This window comes from Uranotaenia lowii, chromosome 3 (assembly GCF_029784155.1).
Source record: "Uranotaenia lowii strain MFRU-FL chromosome 3, ASM2978415v1, whole genome shotgun sequence".
In the NCBI taxonomy this organism is placed as follows: Eukaryota; Metazoa; Arthropoda; class Insecta; order Diptera; family Culicidae; genus Uranotaenia; species Uranotaenia lowii.
The window spans coordinates 335,842,154-335,862,130 of record NC_073693.1 but is presented as its reverse complement, the minus strand read 5'-3'; positions in this window follow the sequence as shown (position 1 = coordinate 335,862,130).

Sequence of the window (19,977 nt, the reverse complement as noted above, 5' to 3'; positions counted from 1 at the left end):
AACGATAATTTTAGATACTTATTAATTTTTGAACTGTGATCTAAATTTTTAGCTTTTTCCGAATTAAATTTAAAAAAAAATCATCCTCACCACCCTCCTGAGCCTTCTAACGCCCCTCAAAATTCAAAATTGGGCTCACCGCTCCCTTAGAAGCTCTCAACGCGGCGATATGGACCAATTTGAAAATCACTGGACTCGAGAATCGCAAATTTAACTATTTTTCGATCGATTTATTTGATAATACCAACCAATAAGAAATAAATTGAATGCCATACAGGTTCAAACCTAACGTTAAAATGAAATCGTCTTATTAATCAGTAGCTTTTTACACATTGAACAAAAAAAAAATTTCTTAAAAAAAAGAGTATAGAACTTTAACGAGATATTTGAATCATTCATCACCAAACTTGTAAGTTTAGGTCCCAGGGCAATGATTTCCAATAATTTAAGCTTATTTCTTAATTTAAAAGTCAATTTAAAAGATCAGAAAGGTTTAATATTCAACAAACACAGATCTTTGAAACGGAGATGTAAAAAGGTATTTTTGAAGCCTTATCTATCATTAAAAGAACTTAAGGTTTTACTTAAAATAATATTTAGCCAGCAACAATATAGGGAAAAGTGGGGATACTTGATCCCCTTTTCTTATTTTCACCATATCTTTTTGGAAAAAAATAGCAACTCGCCGTCTTTGACATTTCCTGACAGCTTGTAACTTAAAGTTTCTATGCTCCAAAAATTAGAACGATACTTGAACCCGTAGATGAACTAGAAGCATTTTCGTGGGAGTAAAAATTTGCGATTTTTCTGAAGTTAGGGAAGACTTGATCTCCTATTGAAGGAGACTTGATCTTTTATTCAGGAAGCCCTAATCCTTGTGTAAAAATCTAACAAAACCTCAAGATAGAATGTTAATTGACTATTTTGGTCATGTTTGTTCTCATTTCACAATTTATAGCAGACATATGAAGAAAATTCTATAACTTTGTCTCAACGCTCTTAACATTGCATACTTAAAGGCGCTATTTTTTATAATTAAGAGAAAATTAATTATTTTTTGCTCTTTTCTTCAGACAATTGTTTGATAAATATGAGTTTTTGGATAAATATTAGTAATTTCGTAATCAGCAATCATAACAATCAATTCAGAAGAAGAATATGCCGTTTGGAAGGAGTATCAATTGTACCCATAATCAACATTTTAGAAAACTTTTTCTGAAAAAAGTTGAGAGTTTTCTATTGCTTTGAAAATATGGCATTATAGCTAGAGATATAGCTAAGGAATCAAGTATTCCCAGGGATCAAGTATCCTCGTTCTCCCCTAATAATTAAAATGAAATATCATACAATTTGACGAAGATGATTTACCTTTCAATCATTCTTTTGATTTAAATTTGAGCTCCAGTATGTACTGAAATCTCATTATTTCGAATCAAATGATTTTTGTATAGAGTGTCCAATTAAGTCTAAGCTAAGGTTGCCAGATTGCTTGGTTTTATGCGGGTTTGCCCAGATACTTAATAAAAAAAATATGAACAGTCCGGCCTGGCCCGGTTGCCCTGATTTCATTGAAAAATGCCCAGATTTTACCCGGATTTTGCCCAGATTTTGCCCGGATTTTTAACCTTCTTGTTGGCAAATCAAACAAAAAAAAACAAATTGTATTGTAGATGTTTTATACTTATGCCTTCAAAACGAAATTTATTGAACTAGTTTTATAAAAACAATCATGAAACGTTTTTTGAAATTTTTTTTAATTCTTTTTTCTTGAGTTTTGTTGAGTAATAGCTGGGTTTTGACAAAATTCGCCTGGATGTTAGTCGTGAATTTTGAATGCAAATGCCCGGATTTTGCCAGGTTTTTTTTTATACGCGCTGAAAAATTTTTGGCAACCTTAGTCTAAGCACGAATTTTCAACGCCTTAACAACTGATTTCCACTGTGTGTTGTTGTTTACAGTTGAACTTTAAACTCTGGTTATTGGGATTGGGCCTGCTAAATAGAATAAAGCCTGCTCTTTACTCTTACACTGATATCCATAAGAATGACTGCTAATCGGAGTGAAATTGCAGTGAGAAGCATTTCCCCGAAACGGCGATAAAATATCACGCACAGGTGGTGTAATTGCTTCTCAAAAATTTATAATATAGTTGGTAATGGTAATTGATTTTGCCCAAATAAAATTTGAAAAATCCCCATTGATCAAAAATTTTCTATGAAATTCAAGGAAATAGCATCACAGAAATCTATCACAGAAATTTTAGGTAGAATCACAGAAAATCAGAATTATTTTTCACAAAAAACAGAAATTTTTTCGGCAACCTTGGTCATGCGTGCTTACACCAGTAAGAAAACTGCCTCAGTGCTGGATGTGATAAAAAAAAAGTGGGATTCCCTCTCAGCACCGTCCCGAAGCACCGTCGAATAAGAAGCAGAAGAAGTCAAAGTGCAGTCAGACACAAGCTGCTTCTGTTAAACCAAGAGTTCGTAAATTAAATGATCAAGTGTGATCAATGTGCAAAATCTGTGTGTTGTCATAGTCAACGAAACATTTTACAAGTTTAACTACAAAACGCTTTCGGGTGATCAGTTTTACACTGGCCAAAGTGTTGACGAGACGAAGAAATCAATTTTTACCGAAAAATTTGGTGAAAATCACTAACACAAGGAATACAGTTGTTGAAAGTGCCAGGATTAGTAAAAATCCAACAATGTCCAGATCTCACCAAAGAAGATGAAGCTGCAAGCTGTCCTCAAGCGAGACCGATTAAAACTTTTTGAGCCCTTACCTAATCGTTGAGAAAACATGTGAAGACCGCAGATTCTATCGAAAACTTCGCAAAAGACTGGAAAAAGTGGTCAAAACCTTTGCAAGTCAGTTTGTTCTGAAGCTTATGAGCAGTCTTCGAGCGAAAATTCGATCGAGAAAATTTGTATTAAATCACTTCAAGGAAGACCATTGAGAACGTTAAAGTTGAATTCAAATTCAAGTTGCTCCTAAATTTTGTCAATTCTGTACATTTAAAGAACAAGATAGCTTGGAAAAGTATTGGAAAAAATTGATTAATTCAAATAGATCTGACATTAAGGTTGGTATCTGTCTTATTCTAATTGAATGGAAGTGTTTTACGCAGAGATAAACAAGAAACATTAATGCTACACATCATAAGTGTAGCAAAACATGCTTAGCTCATCATTAGTTTTATAATTTTTTTAACAGAGTACAAACAACTTGAATTTTTATGCGCATAAAAGCAAGGGCCTCTTTCTTTATTCAAGGCTCAAGGAGCCTTCTCTAAAGCTCGAAACAAAGTTGTTAAACTATGCTATGTCCTTCTGGCGAGAAAAAAAAACAGATTTGATCGACTGACAAACATTTCACCCCAATTTTTTGAAACGAACTTTCATCATTTCTACATCCTTCAAAATCCTCAAAAGAAAAAAGATAAAATCAGACAAATTTAACGGCTCACTGTTTTGCACCAGAGAATGCTGATTTGCAGCAGAGCTCCCAGAGAGATAGTATCATCGTTCTCATACACTTGCTGAGCCGGTAGCCGTTTTCCAGTAAACAAATTTGCGAGCCGAGCCGAAAATTTAATAAGCACAACAACCATAAAATTTTCACCCACCACCATACAAATGCTCCCCCCCAGAAAACTTCTTGCGAGTACTATCCTTCGACAAATATTGTCCCACACATTTCTCCCCCCTAGCCAGCGAATATTGATGGAAAAGTTGAATCCTTCGTGGAACGGAAACTCACATGTCACCCCCTCCCCCCAATCTCTTTGACGTCGTAAAATGTTGGATCTTATTAATCCGGATGTTTTGCCGCCAGTTTAAGTATGGCCAGTCTCAGCTAGCTTGCTCGCAAGGACAAGAATTTAAGCTTTCAAAGTTTAACGATGCTTGCCACCATGGGTAGATTGGGTTAGAAAAGTCCCTGGACTTCAAATTCTTAATGAAAATTATTTGGCATTTGTTTATTTAATTTTTGATCATTTGTTTACATATATTTCTAATTTTCTCTTTCTTTATCGATAGCAAGTACACTTTGCTCAACAGCATCCCAATGTAAAGGCAACAGAAAAAGCTGTTGCAAGAAATTGCTCGAGGACTCTGATGCTGCTGCTGTTTTCCACATGGCATGAAAAGCATTTGCAAAGTAGCTGTCAAAGCCGTCGTCCTCGAAGTTTGGCTTGGTCCAGAACGGAAAAACCGTAAGGGTCCAAAACAAAAAAAAAACCAGAATATCAAAAAAAACAGCCATGAAACAACTAAAGATGGCGAACAAGTAGCCGGAAATCAACTGCTCGTAAATCACTCGGAAAAGTGGGGAAATAATGCACACCAAACCAGAAAGCAGTAAGCAGCAGCAAGCAACACAACCACTTGTTGTTGCCGCCTTGATGCTGCTTCTGCTATTTTGGCGTTTCCGGATTCGCACAAGTTTCGGGGTGTTGTTGAACTGTCTGTCGACGGGTTGAGATGTTGTTGTTGGTTCCTTTTTTGCATTTTTGTTAGATTTTTTTGATCGTTTTATTTCGTTGATGCTTTCTAGAGAAGAGAGACCTTGATGGTGCTTTTGCATTATCAGAAACTTTAGAATTTAAGGACATTCAAGAAACTTGAGGAAATGAGAGAAAAATAAAATTTCTTACGAACCCATAAAAATAAGAAAGGTGTTATATCTATCGTCGAATCGATCATCACGAAAGCTTAAGCGAAGATGATGCTGGAATCGAAGTCAAACCGAACTGTTACTTGCTGAAGCCAATAAGAGTTAGTTATTAATCAAACAGTATTCCCACCAAGTTCTTCTTAGTAAAGTTTAGAACATTTAAGAAATTTTTTGGAAAAATAATTTCATTTACAGGGAAGAGATTATCCTCGTGTTATTTTTAAATAGTTTCTGGGCAACGTTTTGTTATGAGAAGGTGATCGAAAGAAACACCAATAGGAAAACATTTCTTTTTTTCTACACAAAATAACGAAAAATTACGAAAAATGACAAAACAGACAAAATTGACAAGATTGACAAAATTGACAAAATTGACCAAATTGACAAAATTGACAAAATTGACAAAATTGACAAAATTGACAAAATTGACAAAATTGACAAAATTGACAAAATTGACAAAATTGACAAAATTGACAAAATTGACAAAATTGACAAAATTGACAAAACTGACAAAATTGACAAAATTGACAAAATTGACAAAATTGACAAAATTGACAAAATTGACAAAATTGACAAAATTGACAAAATTGACAAAATTGACAAAATTGACAAAATTGACAAAATTGACAAAGTTGACAAAATTGACAATTTGACAAAATTGACAAAATTGACAAAATTGACAAAATTGACAAAATTGACAAAATTGACAAAATTGACAAAATTGACAAAATTGACACAATTGACAAAATTGACAAAATTGACAAAATTGACAAAATTGACAAAATTGACAAAATTGACAAAATTGACAAAATTGACAAAATTGACAAAATTGACAAGATTGACAAAATTGACAAAATTGACAAAATTGACAAAATTGACAAAATTGACAAAATTGACAAAATTGACAAAATTGACAAAATTGACAAAATTGACAAAATTGACAAAATTGACAAAATTGACAAAATTGACAAAATTGACAAAATTGACAAAATTGACAAAATTGACAAAATTGACAAAATTGACAAAATTGACAAAATTGACAAAATTGACAAAATTGACAAAATTGACAAAATTGACAAAATTGACAAAATTGACAAAATTGACAAAATTGACAAAAATGACAAAATTGACAAAATTGACAAAATTGACAAAATTGACAAAATTGACAAAATTGACAAAATTGACAAAATTGACAAAATTGACAAAATTGACAAAATTGACAAAATTGACAAAATTGACAAAATTGACAAAATTGACAAAATTGACAAAATTGACAAAATTGACAAAATTGACAAAATTGACAAAATTGACAAAATTGACAAAATTGACAAAATTGACTAAAATGACAAAATTGACAAAATTGACAAAATTGACAAAATTGACAAAATTGACAAAATTGACAAAATTGACAAAGTTGACAAAATTGACAATTTGACAAAATTGACAAAATTGACAAAATTGACAAAATTGACAAAATTGACAAAATTGACAAAATTGACAAAATTGACAAAATTGACAAAATTGACAAAATTGACAAAGTTGACAAAATTGACAAAATTGACAAAATTGACAAAATTGACAAAATTGACAAAATTGACAAAATTGACAAAATTGACAAAATTGACAAAATTGACAAAATTGACACAATTGACAAAATTGACAAAATTGACAAAATTGACAAAATTGACAAAATTGACAAAATTGACAAAATTGACAAAATTGACAAAATTGACAAAATTGACAAAATTGACAAAATTGACAAAATTGACAAAATTGACAAAATTGACAAAATTGACAAAATTGACAAAATTGACAAAATTGACAAAATTGACAAAATTGACAAAATTGACAAAATTGACAAAATTGACAAAATTGACAAAATTGACAAAATTGACAAAATTGACAAAATTGACAAAATTGACAAAATTGACGAAATTGACAAAATTGACAAAATTGACAAAATTGACAAAATTGACAAAATTGACAAAATTAAAAGAATTGACAAAATTGACAAAATTGACAAAATTGACAAAATTGACAAAATTGACAAAATTGACAAAATTGACAAAATTGACAAAATTGACAAAATTGACAAAATTGACAAAATTGACAAAATTGACAAAATTGACAAAATTGACAAAATTGACAAAATTGACAAAATTGACAAAATTGACAAAATTGACAAAATTGACAAAATTGACAAAATTGACAAAATTGACAAAATAGACAAAATTGACAAAATTGACAAAATTGACAAAATTGACAAAATTGACAAAATTGACAAAATTGACAAAATTGACACAATTGACAAAATTGACAAAATTGACAAAATTGACAAAATTGACAAAATTGACAAAATTGACAAAATTGACAAAATTGACAAAATTGACAAAATTGACAAAATTGACAAAATTGACAAAATTGACAAAATTGACAAAATTGACAAAATTGACAAAATTGACAAAATTGACAAAATTGACAAAATTGACAAAATTGACAAAATTGACAAAATTGACAAAATTGACAAAATTGACAAAATTGACAAAATTGACAAAATTGACAAAATTGACAAAATTGACAAAATTGACAAAATTGACAAAATTGACAAAATTGACAAAATTGACAAAATTGACAAAATTGACAAAATTGACAAAATTGACAAAATTGACAAAATTGACAAAATTGACAAAATTGACAAAATTGACAAAATTGACAAAATTGACAAAATTGACAAAATTGACAAAATTGACAAAATTGACAAAATTGACAAAATTGACAAAATTGACAAAATTGACAAAATTGACAAAATTGACAAAATTGACAAAATTGACAAAATTGACAAAATTGATAAAATTGACATAATTGACAAAATTGACAAAATTGACAAAATTGACGAAATTGACAAAATTGACAAAATTGACAAAATTGACAAAATTGACAAAATTGACAAAATTGACAATATTGACAATATTGACAAAATTGACAAAATTGACAAAATTGACAAAATTGACAAAATTGACAAAATTGACAAAATTGACAAAATTGACAAAATCGACAAAATTGACAAAATTGACAAAATTGACAAAATTGACAAAATTGACAGAATTGACAAAATTGACAAAATTTACAAAGTTGACAAAATTGACAATTTGACAAAATTGACAAAATTGACAAAATTAACAAAATTGACAAAATTGTCATTTTTGTCATTTTTGTCATTTTTGTCATTTTTGTCATTTTTGTCATTTTTGTCATTTTTGTCATTTTTGTCATTTTTGTCATTTTTGTCATTTTTGTCATTTTTGTCATTTTTGTCATTTTTGTCATTTTTGTCATTTTGTCATTTTTGTCATTTTTGTCATTTTTGTCATTTTTGTCATTTTTGTCATTTTTGTCATTTTTGTCATTTTTGTCATTTTTGTCATTTTTGTCATTTTTGTCATTTTTGTCATTTTTGTCATTTTTGTCATTTTTGTCATTTTTGTCATTTTTGTCATTTTTGTCATTTTTGTCATTTTTGTCATTTTTGTCATTTTTGTCATTTTTGTCATTTTTGTCATTTTTGTCATTTTTGTCATTTTTGTCATTTTTGTCATTTTTGTCATTTTTGTCATTTTTGTCATTTTTGTCATTTTTGTCATTTTTGTCATTTTTGTCATTTTGTCATTTTTGTCATTTTTGTCATTTTTGTCATTTTGTCATTTTTGTCATTTTTGTCATTTTTGTCATTTTTGTCATTTTTGTCATTTTTGTCATTTTTGTCATTTTTGTCATTTTTGTCATTTTTGTCATTTTTGTCATTTTTGTCATTTTTGTCATTTTTGTCATTTTTGTCATTTTTGTCATTTTTGTCATTTTTGTCATTTTTGTCATTTTTGTCATTTTTGTCATTTTTGTCATTTTTGTCATTTTTGTCATTTTTGTCATTTTTGTCATTTTTGTCATTTTTGTCATTTTTGTCATTTTTGTCATTTTTGTCATTTTTGTCATTTTTGTCATTTTTGTCATTTTTGTCATTTTTGTCATTTTTGTCATTTTTGTCATTTTTGTCATTTTTGTCATTTTTGTCATTTTTGTCATTTTTGTCATTTTTTGTCATTTTTGTCATTTTTGTCATTTTTGTCATTTTTGTCATTTTTGTCATTTTGTCATTTTTGTCATTTTTGTCATTTTTGTCATTTTTGTCATTTTTGTCATTTTTGTCATTTTTGTCATTTTTGTCATTTTTGTCATTTTTGTCATTTTTGTCATTTTGTCATTTTTGTCATTTTTGTCATTTTTGTCATTTTTGTCATTTTTGTCATTTTTGTCATTTTTGTCATTTTTGTCATTTTTGTCATTTTTGTCATTTTTGTCATTTTTGTCATTTTTGTCATTTTTGTCATTTTTGTCATTTTTGTCATTTTTGTCATTTTTGTCATTTTTGTCATTTTTGTCATTTTTGTCATTTTTGTCATTTTTGTCATTTTTGTCATTTTTGTCATTTTTGTCATTTTTGTCATTTTTGTCATTTTTGTCATTTTTGTCATTTTTGTCATTTTGTCATTTTTGTCATTTTTGTCATTTTTGTCATTTTTATCATTTTTGTCATTTTTAGTCATTTTTGTCATTCTTGTCATTTTTGTCATTTTTGTCATTTTTGTCATTTTTGTCATTTTTGTCATTTTTGTCATTTTTGTCATTTTTGTCATTTTTGTCATTTTTGTCATTTTTGTCATTTTTGTCATTTTTGTCATTTTTGTCATTTTTGTCATTTTTGTCATTTTTGTCATTTTTGTCATTTTTGTCATTTTTGTCATTTTTGTCATTTTTGTCATTTTTGTCATTTTTGTCATTTTTGTCATTTTTGTCATTTTTGTCATTTTTGTCATTTTTGTCATTTTTGTCATTTTTGTCATTTTTGTCATTTTTGTCATTTTTGTCATTTTTGTCATTTTTGTCATTTTTGTCATTTTTGTCATTTTTGTCATTTTTGTCATTTTTGTCATTTTTGTCATTTTTGTCATTTTTGTCATTTTTGTCATTTTTGTCATTTTTGTCATTTTTGTCATTTTTTGTCATTTTTGTCATTTTGTCATTTTGTCATTTTTGTCATTTTTGTCATTTTTGTCATTTTTGTCATTTTTGTCATTTTTGTCATTTTTGTCATTTTTGTCATTTTTGTCATTTTTGTCATTTTTGTCATTTTTGTCATTTTGTCATTTTTGTCATTTTTGTCATTTTTGTCATTTTTGTCATTTTTGTCATTTTTGTCATTTTTGTCATTTTTGTCATTTTTGTCATTTTTGTCATTTTGTAATTTTTGTAATTTTTGTCATTTTTGTAATTTTTGTCATTTTTGTCATTTTTGTCATTTTTGTCATTTTTGTCATTTTGTCATTTTGGTCATTTTTGTCATTTTTGTCATTTTTGTCATTTTTGTCATTTTTGTCATTTTTGTCATTTTTGTCATTTTTGTCATTTTTGTCATTTTTGTCATTTTTGTCATTTTTGTCATTTTTGTCATTTTTGTCATTTTTGTCATTTTTGTCATTTTTGTCATTTTTGTCATTTTTGTCATTTTTGTCATTTTGTCATTTTTGTCATTTTTGTCATTTTTGTCATTTTTGTCATTTTTGTCATTTTTGTCATTTTTGTCATTTTTGTCATTTTTGTCATTTTTGTCATTTTTGTCATTTTTGTCATTTTTGTCATTTTTGTCATTTTTGTCATTTTTGTCATTTTTGTCATTTTTGTCATTTTTGTCATTTTTGTCATTTTTGTCATTTTTGACATTTTTGTCATTTTTGTCATTTTTGTCATTTTTGTCATTTTTGTCATTTTTGTCATTTTTGTCATTTTTGTCATTTTTTGTCATTTTTGTCATTTTTGTCATTTTTGTCATTTTTGTCATTTTTGTCATTTTTGTCATTCTTGTCATTTTTGTCATTTTTGTCATTTTTGTCATTTTTGTCATTTTTGTCATTTTTGTCATTTTTGTCATTTTTGTCATTTTTGTCATTTTTGTCATTTTTTGTCATTTTTTGTCTTTTTTTGTCATTTTCGTCATTTTTGTCATTTTTGTCATTTTTGTCATTTTTGTCATTTTTGTCATTTTTGTCATTTTTGTCATTTTTGTCATTTTTGTCATTTTTGTCATTTTTGTCATTTTTGTCATTTTTGTCATTTTTGTCATTTTTGTCATTTTTGTCATTTTTGTCATTTTTGTCATTTTTGTCATTTTTGTCATTTTTGTCATTTTTGTCATTTTTGTCATTTTTGTCATTTTTGTCATTTTTGTCATTTTTGTCATTTTTGTCATTTTTGTCATTTTTGTCATTTTTGTCATTTTTGTCATTTTTGTCATTTTTGTCATTTTTGTCATTTTTGTCATTTTTGTCATTTTTGTCATTTTTGTCATTTTTGTCATTTTTGTCATTTTTGTCATTTTTGTCATTTTTGTCATTTTTGTCATTTTTGTCATTTTTGTCATTTTTGTCATTTTTGTCATTTTTGTCATTTTTGTCATTTTTGTCATTTTTGTCATTTTGTCATTTTTGTCATTTTTGTCATTTTTGTCATTTTTGTCATTTTTGTCATTTTTGTCATTTTTGTCATTTTTGTCATTTTTGTCATTTTTGTCATTTTTGTCATTTTTGTCATTTTTGTCATTTTTGTCATTTTTGTCATTTTTGTCATTTTTGTCATTTTTGTCATTTTTGTCATTTTTGTCATTTTTGTCATTTTTGTCATTTTTGTCATTTTTGTCATTTTTGTCATTTTTGTCATTTTTGTCATTTTTGTCATTTTTGTCATTTTTGTCATTTTTGTCATTTTTGTCATTTTTGTCATTTTTGTCATTTTTGTCATTTTTGTCATTTTTGTCATTTTTGTCATTTTTGTCATTTTTGTCATTTTTGTCATTTTTGTCATTTTTGTCATTTTTGTCATTTTTGTCATTTTTGTCATTTTTGTCATTTTTGTCATTTTTGTCATTTTTGTCATTTTTGTCATTTTGTCATTTTTGTCATTTTGTCATTTTTGTCATTTTTGTCATTTTTGTCATTTTTGTCATTTTTGTCATTTTTGTCATTTTTGTCATTTTTGTCATTTTTGTCATTTTTGTCATTTTTGTCATTTTTGTCATTTTTGTCATTTTGTCATTTTTGTCATTTTTGTCATTTTTGTCATTTTTGTCATTTTTGTCATTTTTGTCATTTTTGTCATTTTTGTCATTTTTGTCATTTTTGTCATTTTTGTCATTTTTGTCATTTTTGTCATTTTTGTCATTTTTGTCATTTTTGTCATTTTTGTCATTTTTGTCATTTTTGTCATTTTTGTCATTCTTGTCATTTTTGTCATTTTTGTCATTTTTGTCATTTTTGTCATTTTTGTCATTTTTGTCATTTTTGTCATTTTTGTCATTTTTGTCATTTTTGTCATTTTTGTCATTTTGTCATTTTTGTCATTTTTGTCATTTTTGTCATTTTTGTCATTTTTGTCATTTTTGTCATTTTTGTCATTTTTGTCATTTTTGTCATTTTTGTCCATTTTTGTCATTTTTGTCATTTTTGTCATTTTTGTCATTTTTTGTCATTTTTGTCATTTTTGTCATTTTTGTCATTTTTGTCATTTTTGTCATTTTTGTCATTTTTGTCATTTTTGTCATTTTTGTCATTTTTGTCATTTTTGTCATTTTTGTCATTTTTGTCATTTTTGTCATTTTTGTCATTTTTGTCATTTTTGTCATTTTTGTCATTTTTGTCATTTTTGTCATTTTTGTCATTTTTGTCATTTTTGTCATTTTTGTCATTTTTGTCATTTTTGTCATTTTTTGTCATTTTTGTCATTTTTGTCATTTTTGTCATTTTTGTCATTTTTGTCATTTTTGTCATTTTTGTCATTTTTGTCATTTTTGTCATTTTTGTCATTTTTGTCATTTTTGTCATTTTTGTCATTTTTGTCATTTTTGTCATTTTTGTCATTTTTGTCATTTTTGTCATTTTTGTCATTTTTGTCATTTTTGTCATTTTGTCATTTTGTCATTTTTGTCATTTTTGTCATTTTTGTCATTTTTGTCATTTTTGTCATTTTTGTCATTTTTGTCATTTTTGTCATTTTTGTCATTTTTGTCATTTTTGTCATTTTTGTCATTTTTGTCATTTTTGTCATTTTTGTCATTTTTGTCATTTTTGTCATTTTTGTCATTTTTGTCATTTTTGTCATTTTTGTCATTTTTGTCATTTTTGTCATTTTTGTCATTTTTGTCATTTTTGTCATTTTTGTCATTTTTGTCATTTTTGTCATTTTGTCATTTTTGTCATTTTTGTCATTTTTGTCATTTTTGTCATTTTTGTCATTTTTGTCATTTTGTCATTTTTGTCATTTTTGTCATTTTTGTCATTTTTGTCATTTTTGTCATTTTTGTCATTTTTGTCATTTTTGTCATTTTTGTCATTTTGTCATTTTTGTCATTTTTGTCATTTTTGTCATTTTTGTCATTTTTGTCATTTTTGTCATTTTTGTCATTTTTGTCATTTTTGTCATTTTTGTCATTTTTGTCATTTTTGTCATTTTTTGTCATTTTGTCATTTTTGTCATTTTTGTCATTTTTGTCATTTTTGTCATTTTTGTCATTTTTGTCATTTTTGTCATTTTTGTCATTTTTGTCATTTTTGTCATTTTTGTCATTTTTGTCATTTTTGTCATTTTTGTCATTTTTGTCATTTTTGTCATTTTTGTCATTTTTGTCATTTTTGTCATTTTTGTCATTTTTGTCATTTTTGTCATTTTTGTCATTTTTGTCATTTTTGTCATTTTTGTCATTTTTGTCATTTTTGTCATTTTTGTCATTTTTGTCATTTTTGTCATTTTTGTCATTTTTGTCATTTTTGTCATTTTTGTCATTTTTGTCATTTTTGTCATTCTTGTCATTTTTGTCATTTTTGTCATTTTTGTCATTTTTGTCATTTTTGTCATTTTTGTCATTTTTGTCATTTTTGTCATTTTTGTCATTTTTGTCATTTTTGTCATTTTTGTCATTTTTTGTCTTTTTTGTCTTTTTTGTCATTTTTGTCATTTTTGTCATTTTTGTCATTTTTGTCATTTTTGTCATTTTTGTCATTTTTGTCATTTTTGTCATTTTTGTCATTTTTGTCATTTTTGTCATTTTTGTCATTTTTGTCATTTTTGTCATTTTTGTCATTTTTGTCATTTTTGTCATTTTGTCATTTTTGTCATTTTGTCATTTTTGTCATTTTTGTCATTTTTGTCATTTTTGTCATTTTTGTCATTTTTGTCATTTTTGTCATTTTTGTCATTTTTGTCATTTTTGTCATTTTTGTCATTTTTGTCATTTTTGTCATTTTTGTCATTTTTGTCATTTTTGTCATTTTTGTCATTTTTGTCATTTTTGTCATTTTTGTCATTTTTGTCATTTTTGTCATTTTTGTCATTTTTGTCATTTTTGTCATTTTTGTCATTTTTGTCATTTTTGTCATTTTTGTCATTTTTGTCATTTTTGTCATTTTTGTCATTTTTATCATTTTTGTCATTTTTTGTCATTTTTGTCATTTTTATTATTTTAAACTCATGGTTTCTCATAATTTTTTTTAAAAATAGTGTTCTTTTAAACTACTGTGGTGTTTTTTTGCCCGGTCGGACACAATCTCATGTGTTCGACCCTTCCGTGATTCAATTTGGGTAGGAATGCGATGGGTTTCTTCATCGCTTCCTATCAACATTGAAACGGCGCGCGGCAAAGAATCACGCAAGTAGTTCAAAAGCTGTTCACAAAACAAAAGCCCTGCTCACATTTTCACCAACTATTCAATTTCTTCTACCCAAAGCACTCTAGCTTTGATCTTTCCACCTATAATACTTTCATGTTCTTTCTAAATATTCTTCCTTGAATTTTCACAACTCGCCGAAATGCCAAAAATTAAATAAGAATATTATTAATCAGAATTTCGAAATTCCAATGTATCATTTGTTCATTATTTTGTGTCATGAATATAGTATAATTTACAGTCTGTTAGAAAGGCTTAAATCCACTGTCAAGTGTATTAAACCGGGATTTTAACTTTGCAATCATTGGATAATTAAAGGTTTTTCGGATTAATATAAGTTTTTTTGTGCTAAATTTTGATCATATTTTATCAAGTAGAAAATCAAAGGATCAATTGAACTCTTTTATGTTACATTTAAGAAAACTTTTTCTCGAAAAAAATTAACAGTTAACCTTTGCTCTAAAATGAAGGTACATTTTATTTCTCAACAAATGATATACATATTGGAATTAAAATTTTTGATAAATTTTGTTCAGGTTGGATACATTTTAAAATGATGAAACAAGATTTTAAAGTCACATTTTGTTAAACAAGCATTGTAGCTCTGCTTCATTGGAGATTATCTCAAGTAATGATTGAGGCTTATCTCGCAGGAAACGTTATATCTTTTTACTTTTGGTGACCCAGACAAAATGTTCTGTTGTATGTATGTATGTATGTATGTATGGTTCCGCCATCGGTAGCAAGGTCCAGCCTATGTCTGTGTGGCTTGGCCTTCGAATTGCTTCTCTGGCTTCCACGGCCGATGGTTCGTCGAGAGAAGGCATCCAACCTTCAGAGACCTACAATGGTTGGCAATCCACTCCGCTTGCAATAATCTCTTCAGATTAACCCCAGATGCATTCCCTCTGAAATATATAATTATTTATACAATGAAACACTTCTTACCTGTCGGCAACTTGAGGGATTCGAACCCAAAAGTTTTTCTTGCCGATACCGGGAATCGAACCCAGTACACCTGGGTTACCAGACTCGTGCCAGCCTATACACTAGACCACATCAGCGCTCTACCCAGACAAAATGTTCTGTTCTTTTTAAAATAATTCAGATTTATTTTCAAGAATATAATAGGTATATTAGTATGTTATTTAAACAAAATTTAACTTATTAAAACAAAATTTAACTTAAAAATTAAAGCGAAGAAGAGTTAGATGAAAATACCAGATGAGATGACTTAGTAAAATTAAAAGGTTTCATCAATAATAACACAAAATAGTGGACTTTATGCAATGATCAATGAAACATTCAATAAAAAAGAAGCAAACAAAATTACATAACCTAAGAGCTTATATCATTGTGCGATGTGTTTCCAACTGGCTTCCCCGGAATCAGTAAAAGTTGGTCATATCCGGTTTGCAAGGTATGAATTCAGTCAATAACCGGCCGCACACAAAGCTGCAACCGGAAACAATGCTTTCGCTAAATGACCAAGGATTTTTGGGGAAGAACGCTCAATTTCATACGCGAACGAAACAGCACCAGTCCAGTTGTTCAGGCTGCGATTCTAGCGATAGTATGCCAGGAATCGACCGGAAGCTTCCGGTTTTGCCGAAATATTCTAAGCTTGCATATTTTCCCCCTATTTTGAGGGCGCTTCTCGACGACGGGCTCAAAAATGAAAGAGAATAGGTTTAGGCAGCAGAAGTATCCAAGCATTGGGTACTTTATCAGCGAAATAAAGGAACCCCAGATACATTGTACCTTCCCTGCATTGAACCAGAGAGAGAGAGGCATTTGAGCAACTTCCGGTGAATTGTTGTACGCCTCTACTGAATGTTGTAGGGGTGATCGTAAAGGCAAATATTTATTGGAGCAGGGTCAACAATACCATCATACACAACATTTGAATGGGGAGCTCGGCTGCTGAATGGCGAGCGAATTAGTAAATTGAAATGTTTTTTTTTGGATCTACTCCCCCCGCCATTCGAGCAGCGCACATTTAAGTTATGGAAGATTGTTGGTCTGCCACGCTTTTATGGCCAGGCGAATCGATGAATATTTTAGACCCATTACAACAACCAACTGTGGCTTTGCGCTTTCCGCCATTTGTGGATTGGAGCGCACTTGATGAATACTTTAAGCTTACATGATATGCAAATCGATTTGAAAGTTTCATAACAACTTTTAACGGGATGAGTCCTGGTTTTTTTAGGAAAATGTTTGCAGTTAATGTTGGATGCTGCCTCATCTTTTGTTGTTTTTAACTGAACAGTCAAACCATTTGATACCTTATATTATGTCTGTACCATTTGAACTCAAGGATCTTTGCATGTTCACAAGCACTTAGGTTCAATTAAAGCCAACGCTTTGGATTTGTATCTTATTTAAACTGACAAACCTGGTCTGCAATTTCATACTTCATATAATGTTTATAAAATGGTTAAATAAGCAAAATTTAAAATGTAATCTACTCATTCTCATCAAACAAAAAAATGAAACACGTTTTGGAAACATTACAATTTAAGTAGAACTTAAAAATGTCATTTGAAAAAATTCTTGAATTTTGAAATCTGATTTGGAATTTGAAGATTCTGATTTTTCTATTCAGTCATATTTATTTTTATTTCAATTTTTTTGCGGGGGCCAACCACACTCCCTTTTACGAAAAGGCTCAATTGACAACATCAGTAATAGACGTTTCTGGTAAATACAATCTTTATTTGATTCATGAGTTTGATCAATTTCGTGCAATATAATATTTGTTATACAGCGTTTGAAATACCACTTCCAAAAAGAGTGCAATTTATAAGCTTTCAAATACGTTCAACCGATCGTCAATGACTTGAAAGTTAACAAAGTTATGGGCCACAAAAATTTGCATGTATTTATTAAGCGGGTGGAATATTTGGTGAATATTATCAGAAAATGATCTAACCTAAACTCAAGTTTTAATTGAGTAAGTCTGATAAATTTTCAATCAATAAAGCTAGGATCATTTAATATCCGGACACTTCATTTCGGTGATTGCTACATTACTAGAGATCGGACTATCTTGTCTATTTTTGCTAAATTTTCAAGTTTGAGATATTTACGATGCAAAAAGACATGGTTAAAAAAATTTTGAACAAATTTGCACCTTTTGCGCATTTTGTGCCTCGAAAATTCTTCATTGTCGACATGAAAATTCAAGAAGTGTTGATTTTTTAATTTTTTTTTTGACCAAATAGTTAGGAAGTATAAGGAGCCATTCTAGGATCCACACGAAGTTCAAACCAAGCATCAGAGTGGAACCCTTGATCTCAAATATGATAAAAAGTTTATGGTCATATGGGATAACTGAATCCAGACCCCTTAAATAGTGCAATAAATCCATTTCTGACAAACAAAAAGTTATGCCTGACTAGTAGACACTATGTAAATAACTAATAGTGAGCAGTTCAGCTTTTTCCAGGTGAGGTTGTGTAAAATATCATGATTTGGCAACGGTTTTTATTCTGTGGTAAAAATAATAGATCAATACATGACTTAAAAAAGAGTGCAAAGATAAAAAAGAGATTTTAAGAAAAAGTAAGAGTATTTCTTGAAATCATTGATAATTTTTTTTATATTTTTAAATTAAATGTCATATTAACACCTTTATTTCCTCCAGAGAATGTTTTTCGATCAAATGAATAGTTTTTAAAATACACACGTTTGTAACTGCCCGGATTCTAAATGATCATATCCTTATATCCACTGCGCGAATACAGCTTATCATGTGAACAAAAGTTGTTTGATCATAGAGAAAGCAATAAATTAAACTTTATGTTTTAGAAGTCTGATCACTAACTTTTCTAAATTCAAATTTAGCTATATTTTTCTATATTTCCATATTTTTCACCCAGTTGTCTCGAGTATAAAAGCGCCAAAGCTTGCAAACATACCGCTTGTGCATCCAAAGTTTTAAAGTCGATGGGACATCAAATTGACTTAATCAGAAAAATTATTGGTTTCATCAGTTATTTTTAAATTTACGATTTTTCCTCTACCAAGAAAAAGAGACAAATTTCTACAAAATTTGTTTTTTTTATGGAAAATCAAATGAAAATGTATGAAAATTTATAGTTTTCGATATATTTGTTATGTTAAAACGCATTAACCACTTGCAGTAATGTTTGGTTGTGTTCGAATCAAATATTACATATTTTCTGTCATAAATGTTTTTAAAGCAAAAGCATAGGTATGCTGCATACGATTAGGGGTGAAAAATACTGCAAAAAATTCTACTTGCTGGAATCATAAAATTTAATGTTGGGATGGATGACATTATAAGTTAAAAATCGCGTGATGCAAAACAATAAAATTTAAGCATATGAAACCGAGATTTTAAAGGTGAAACTTTGATTTGCATGTTGATGCTTTTAAGCCCAGACTGGTAAATAAATTTTGAAAATAGTAGTAAGTTTTAGTTTCACAATCAAAACAACGTACAGATGTTGAATCAAGTCATATGTATTTTGGAGTTTTTATCTGATTTTCATGAAATTATTCATTCATGTAAGTTTTGACAAAATGAATTTGTTTCGCGATTTACTGGGTTTGATAACATTAACTTTATCAAAACGAGAAATTTTTGACAAAACCTTCAATGGCAATTATTTAGGAAAAATGTTCATCAAATTGCATACACACATAAGTTTTGACCAAAAATTTTAATTTATTGAATTGAACCCCCTACTGCCCTTCAATTGGAAGGGAGAGTGATCAATCCCAAACAGAATAATATAACGGACAATTTTCAACTGATAAATTGCACTAAAGAACATGAAAAGTAGATTCCATCACATCTAGAAACTATTCATGTGTATAGGTACTTCAGATAAAACTGATTCCCATATTTTTTAACTTGTATGTTGTCGAAAAAGTTTCTCATTTACATTTCCTGATTGACACACTACATTGTTTGTTTGACAGAACACTTCGTAGAAGGACAGCGAGTAACTTCTACAGTACAAAGCACATTTAAAAAACTAAAAAAGATCAGCCAATTGACAATTTTTTTTAAATCTTTGTAAGAACGATTTGTTCAGTAAATCGCTACTGTGTAGGTTCAGAAAAAAGACAATTTAGATTTCCATTAAAAAAAAGTTGACATTAAAAAACAATAAATTAAATTGACATCACTGCTGATGCCTTGCAAAGTTTTGTATGAAAAGTAATCATGCGAAACCTCGCTACGCACTCAGCAGTGATGTCAATTGAATTGTTTGTTTTTCGATGTCAAAAGACATGCCCCCATTTAACACCTATTAACTTTTTTGTCTAATAAGATACAAAGTTATGGTCTTCGATAAAGTTATTCAGCGAAAAATTTCCTTTACAGAATTTATAGATTAATGCTAAAACCGTTAAAAAATGATACTGCTTTTTCAGTATAAAATATTCAATTTTCCCAAACGAACCTATAAGTTCAAATTTACTCATCTAGAAGTTACTAAAAAAATTCTACAAATAATCATGAACGAGATTTGAATCAAAACGAAGCTTT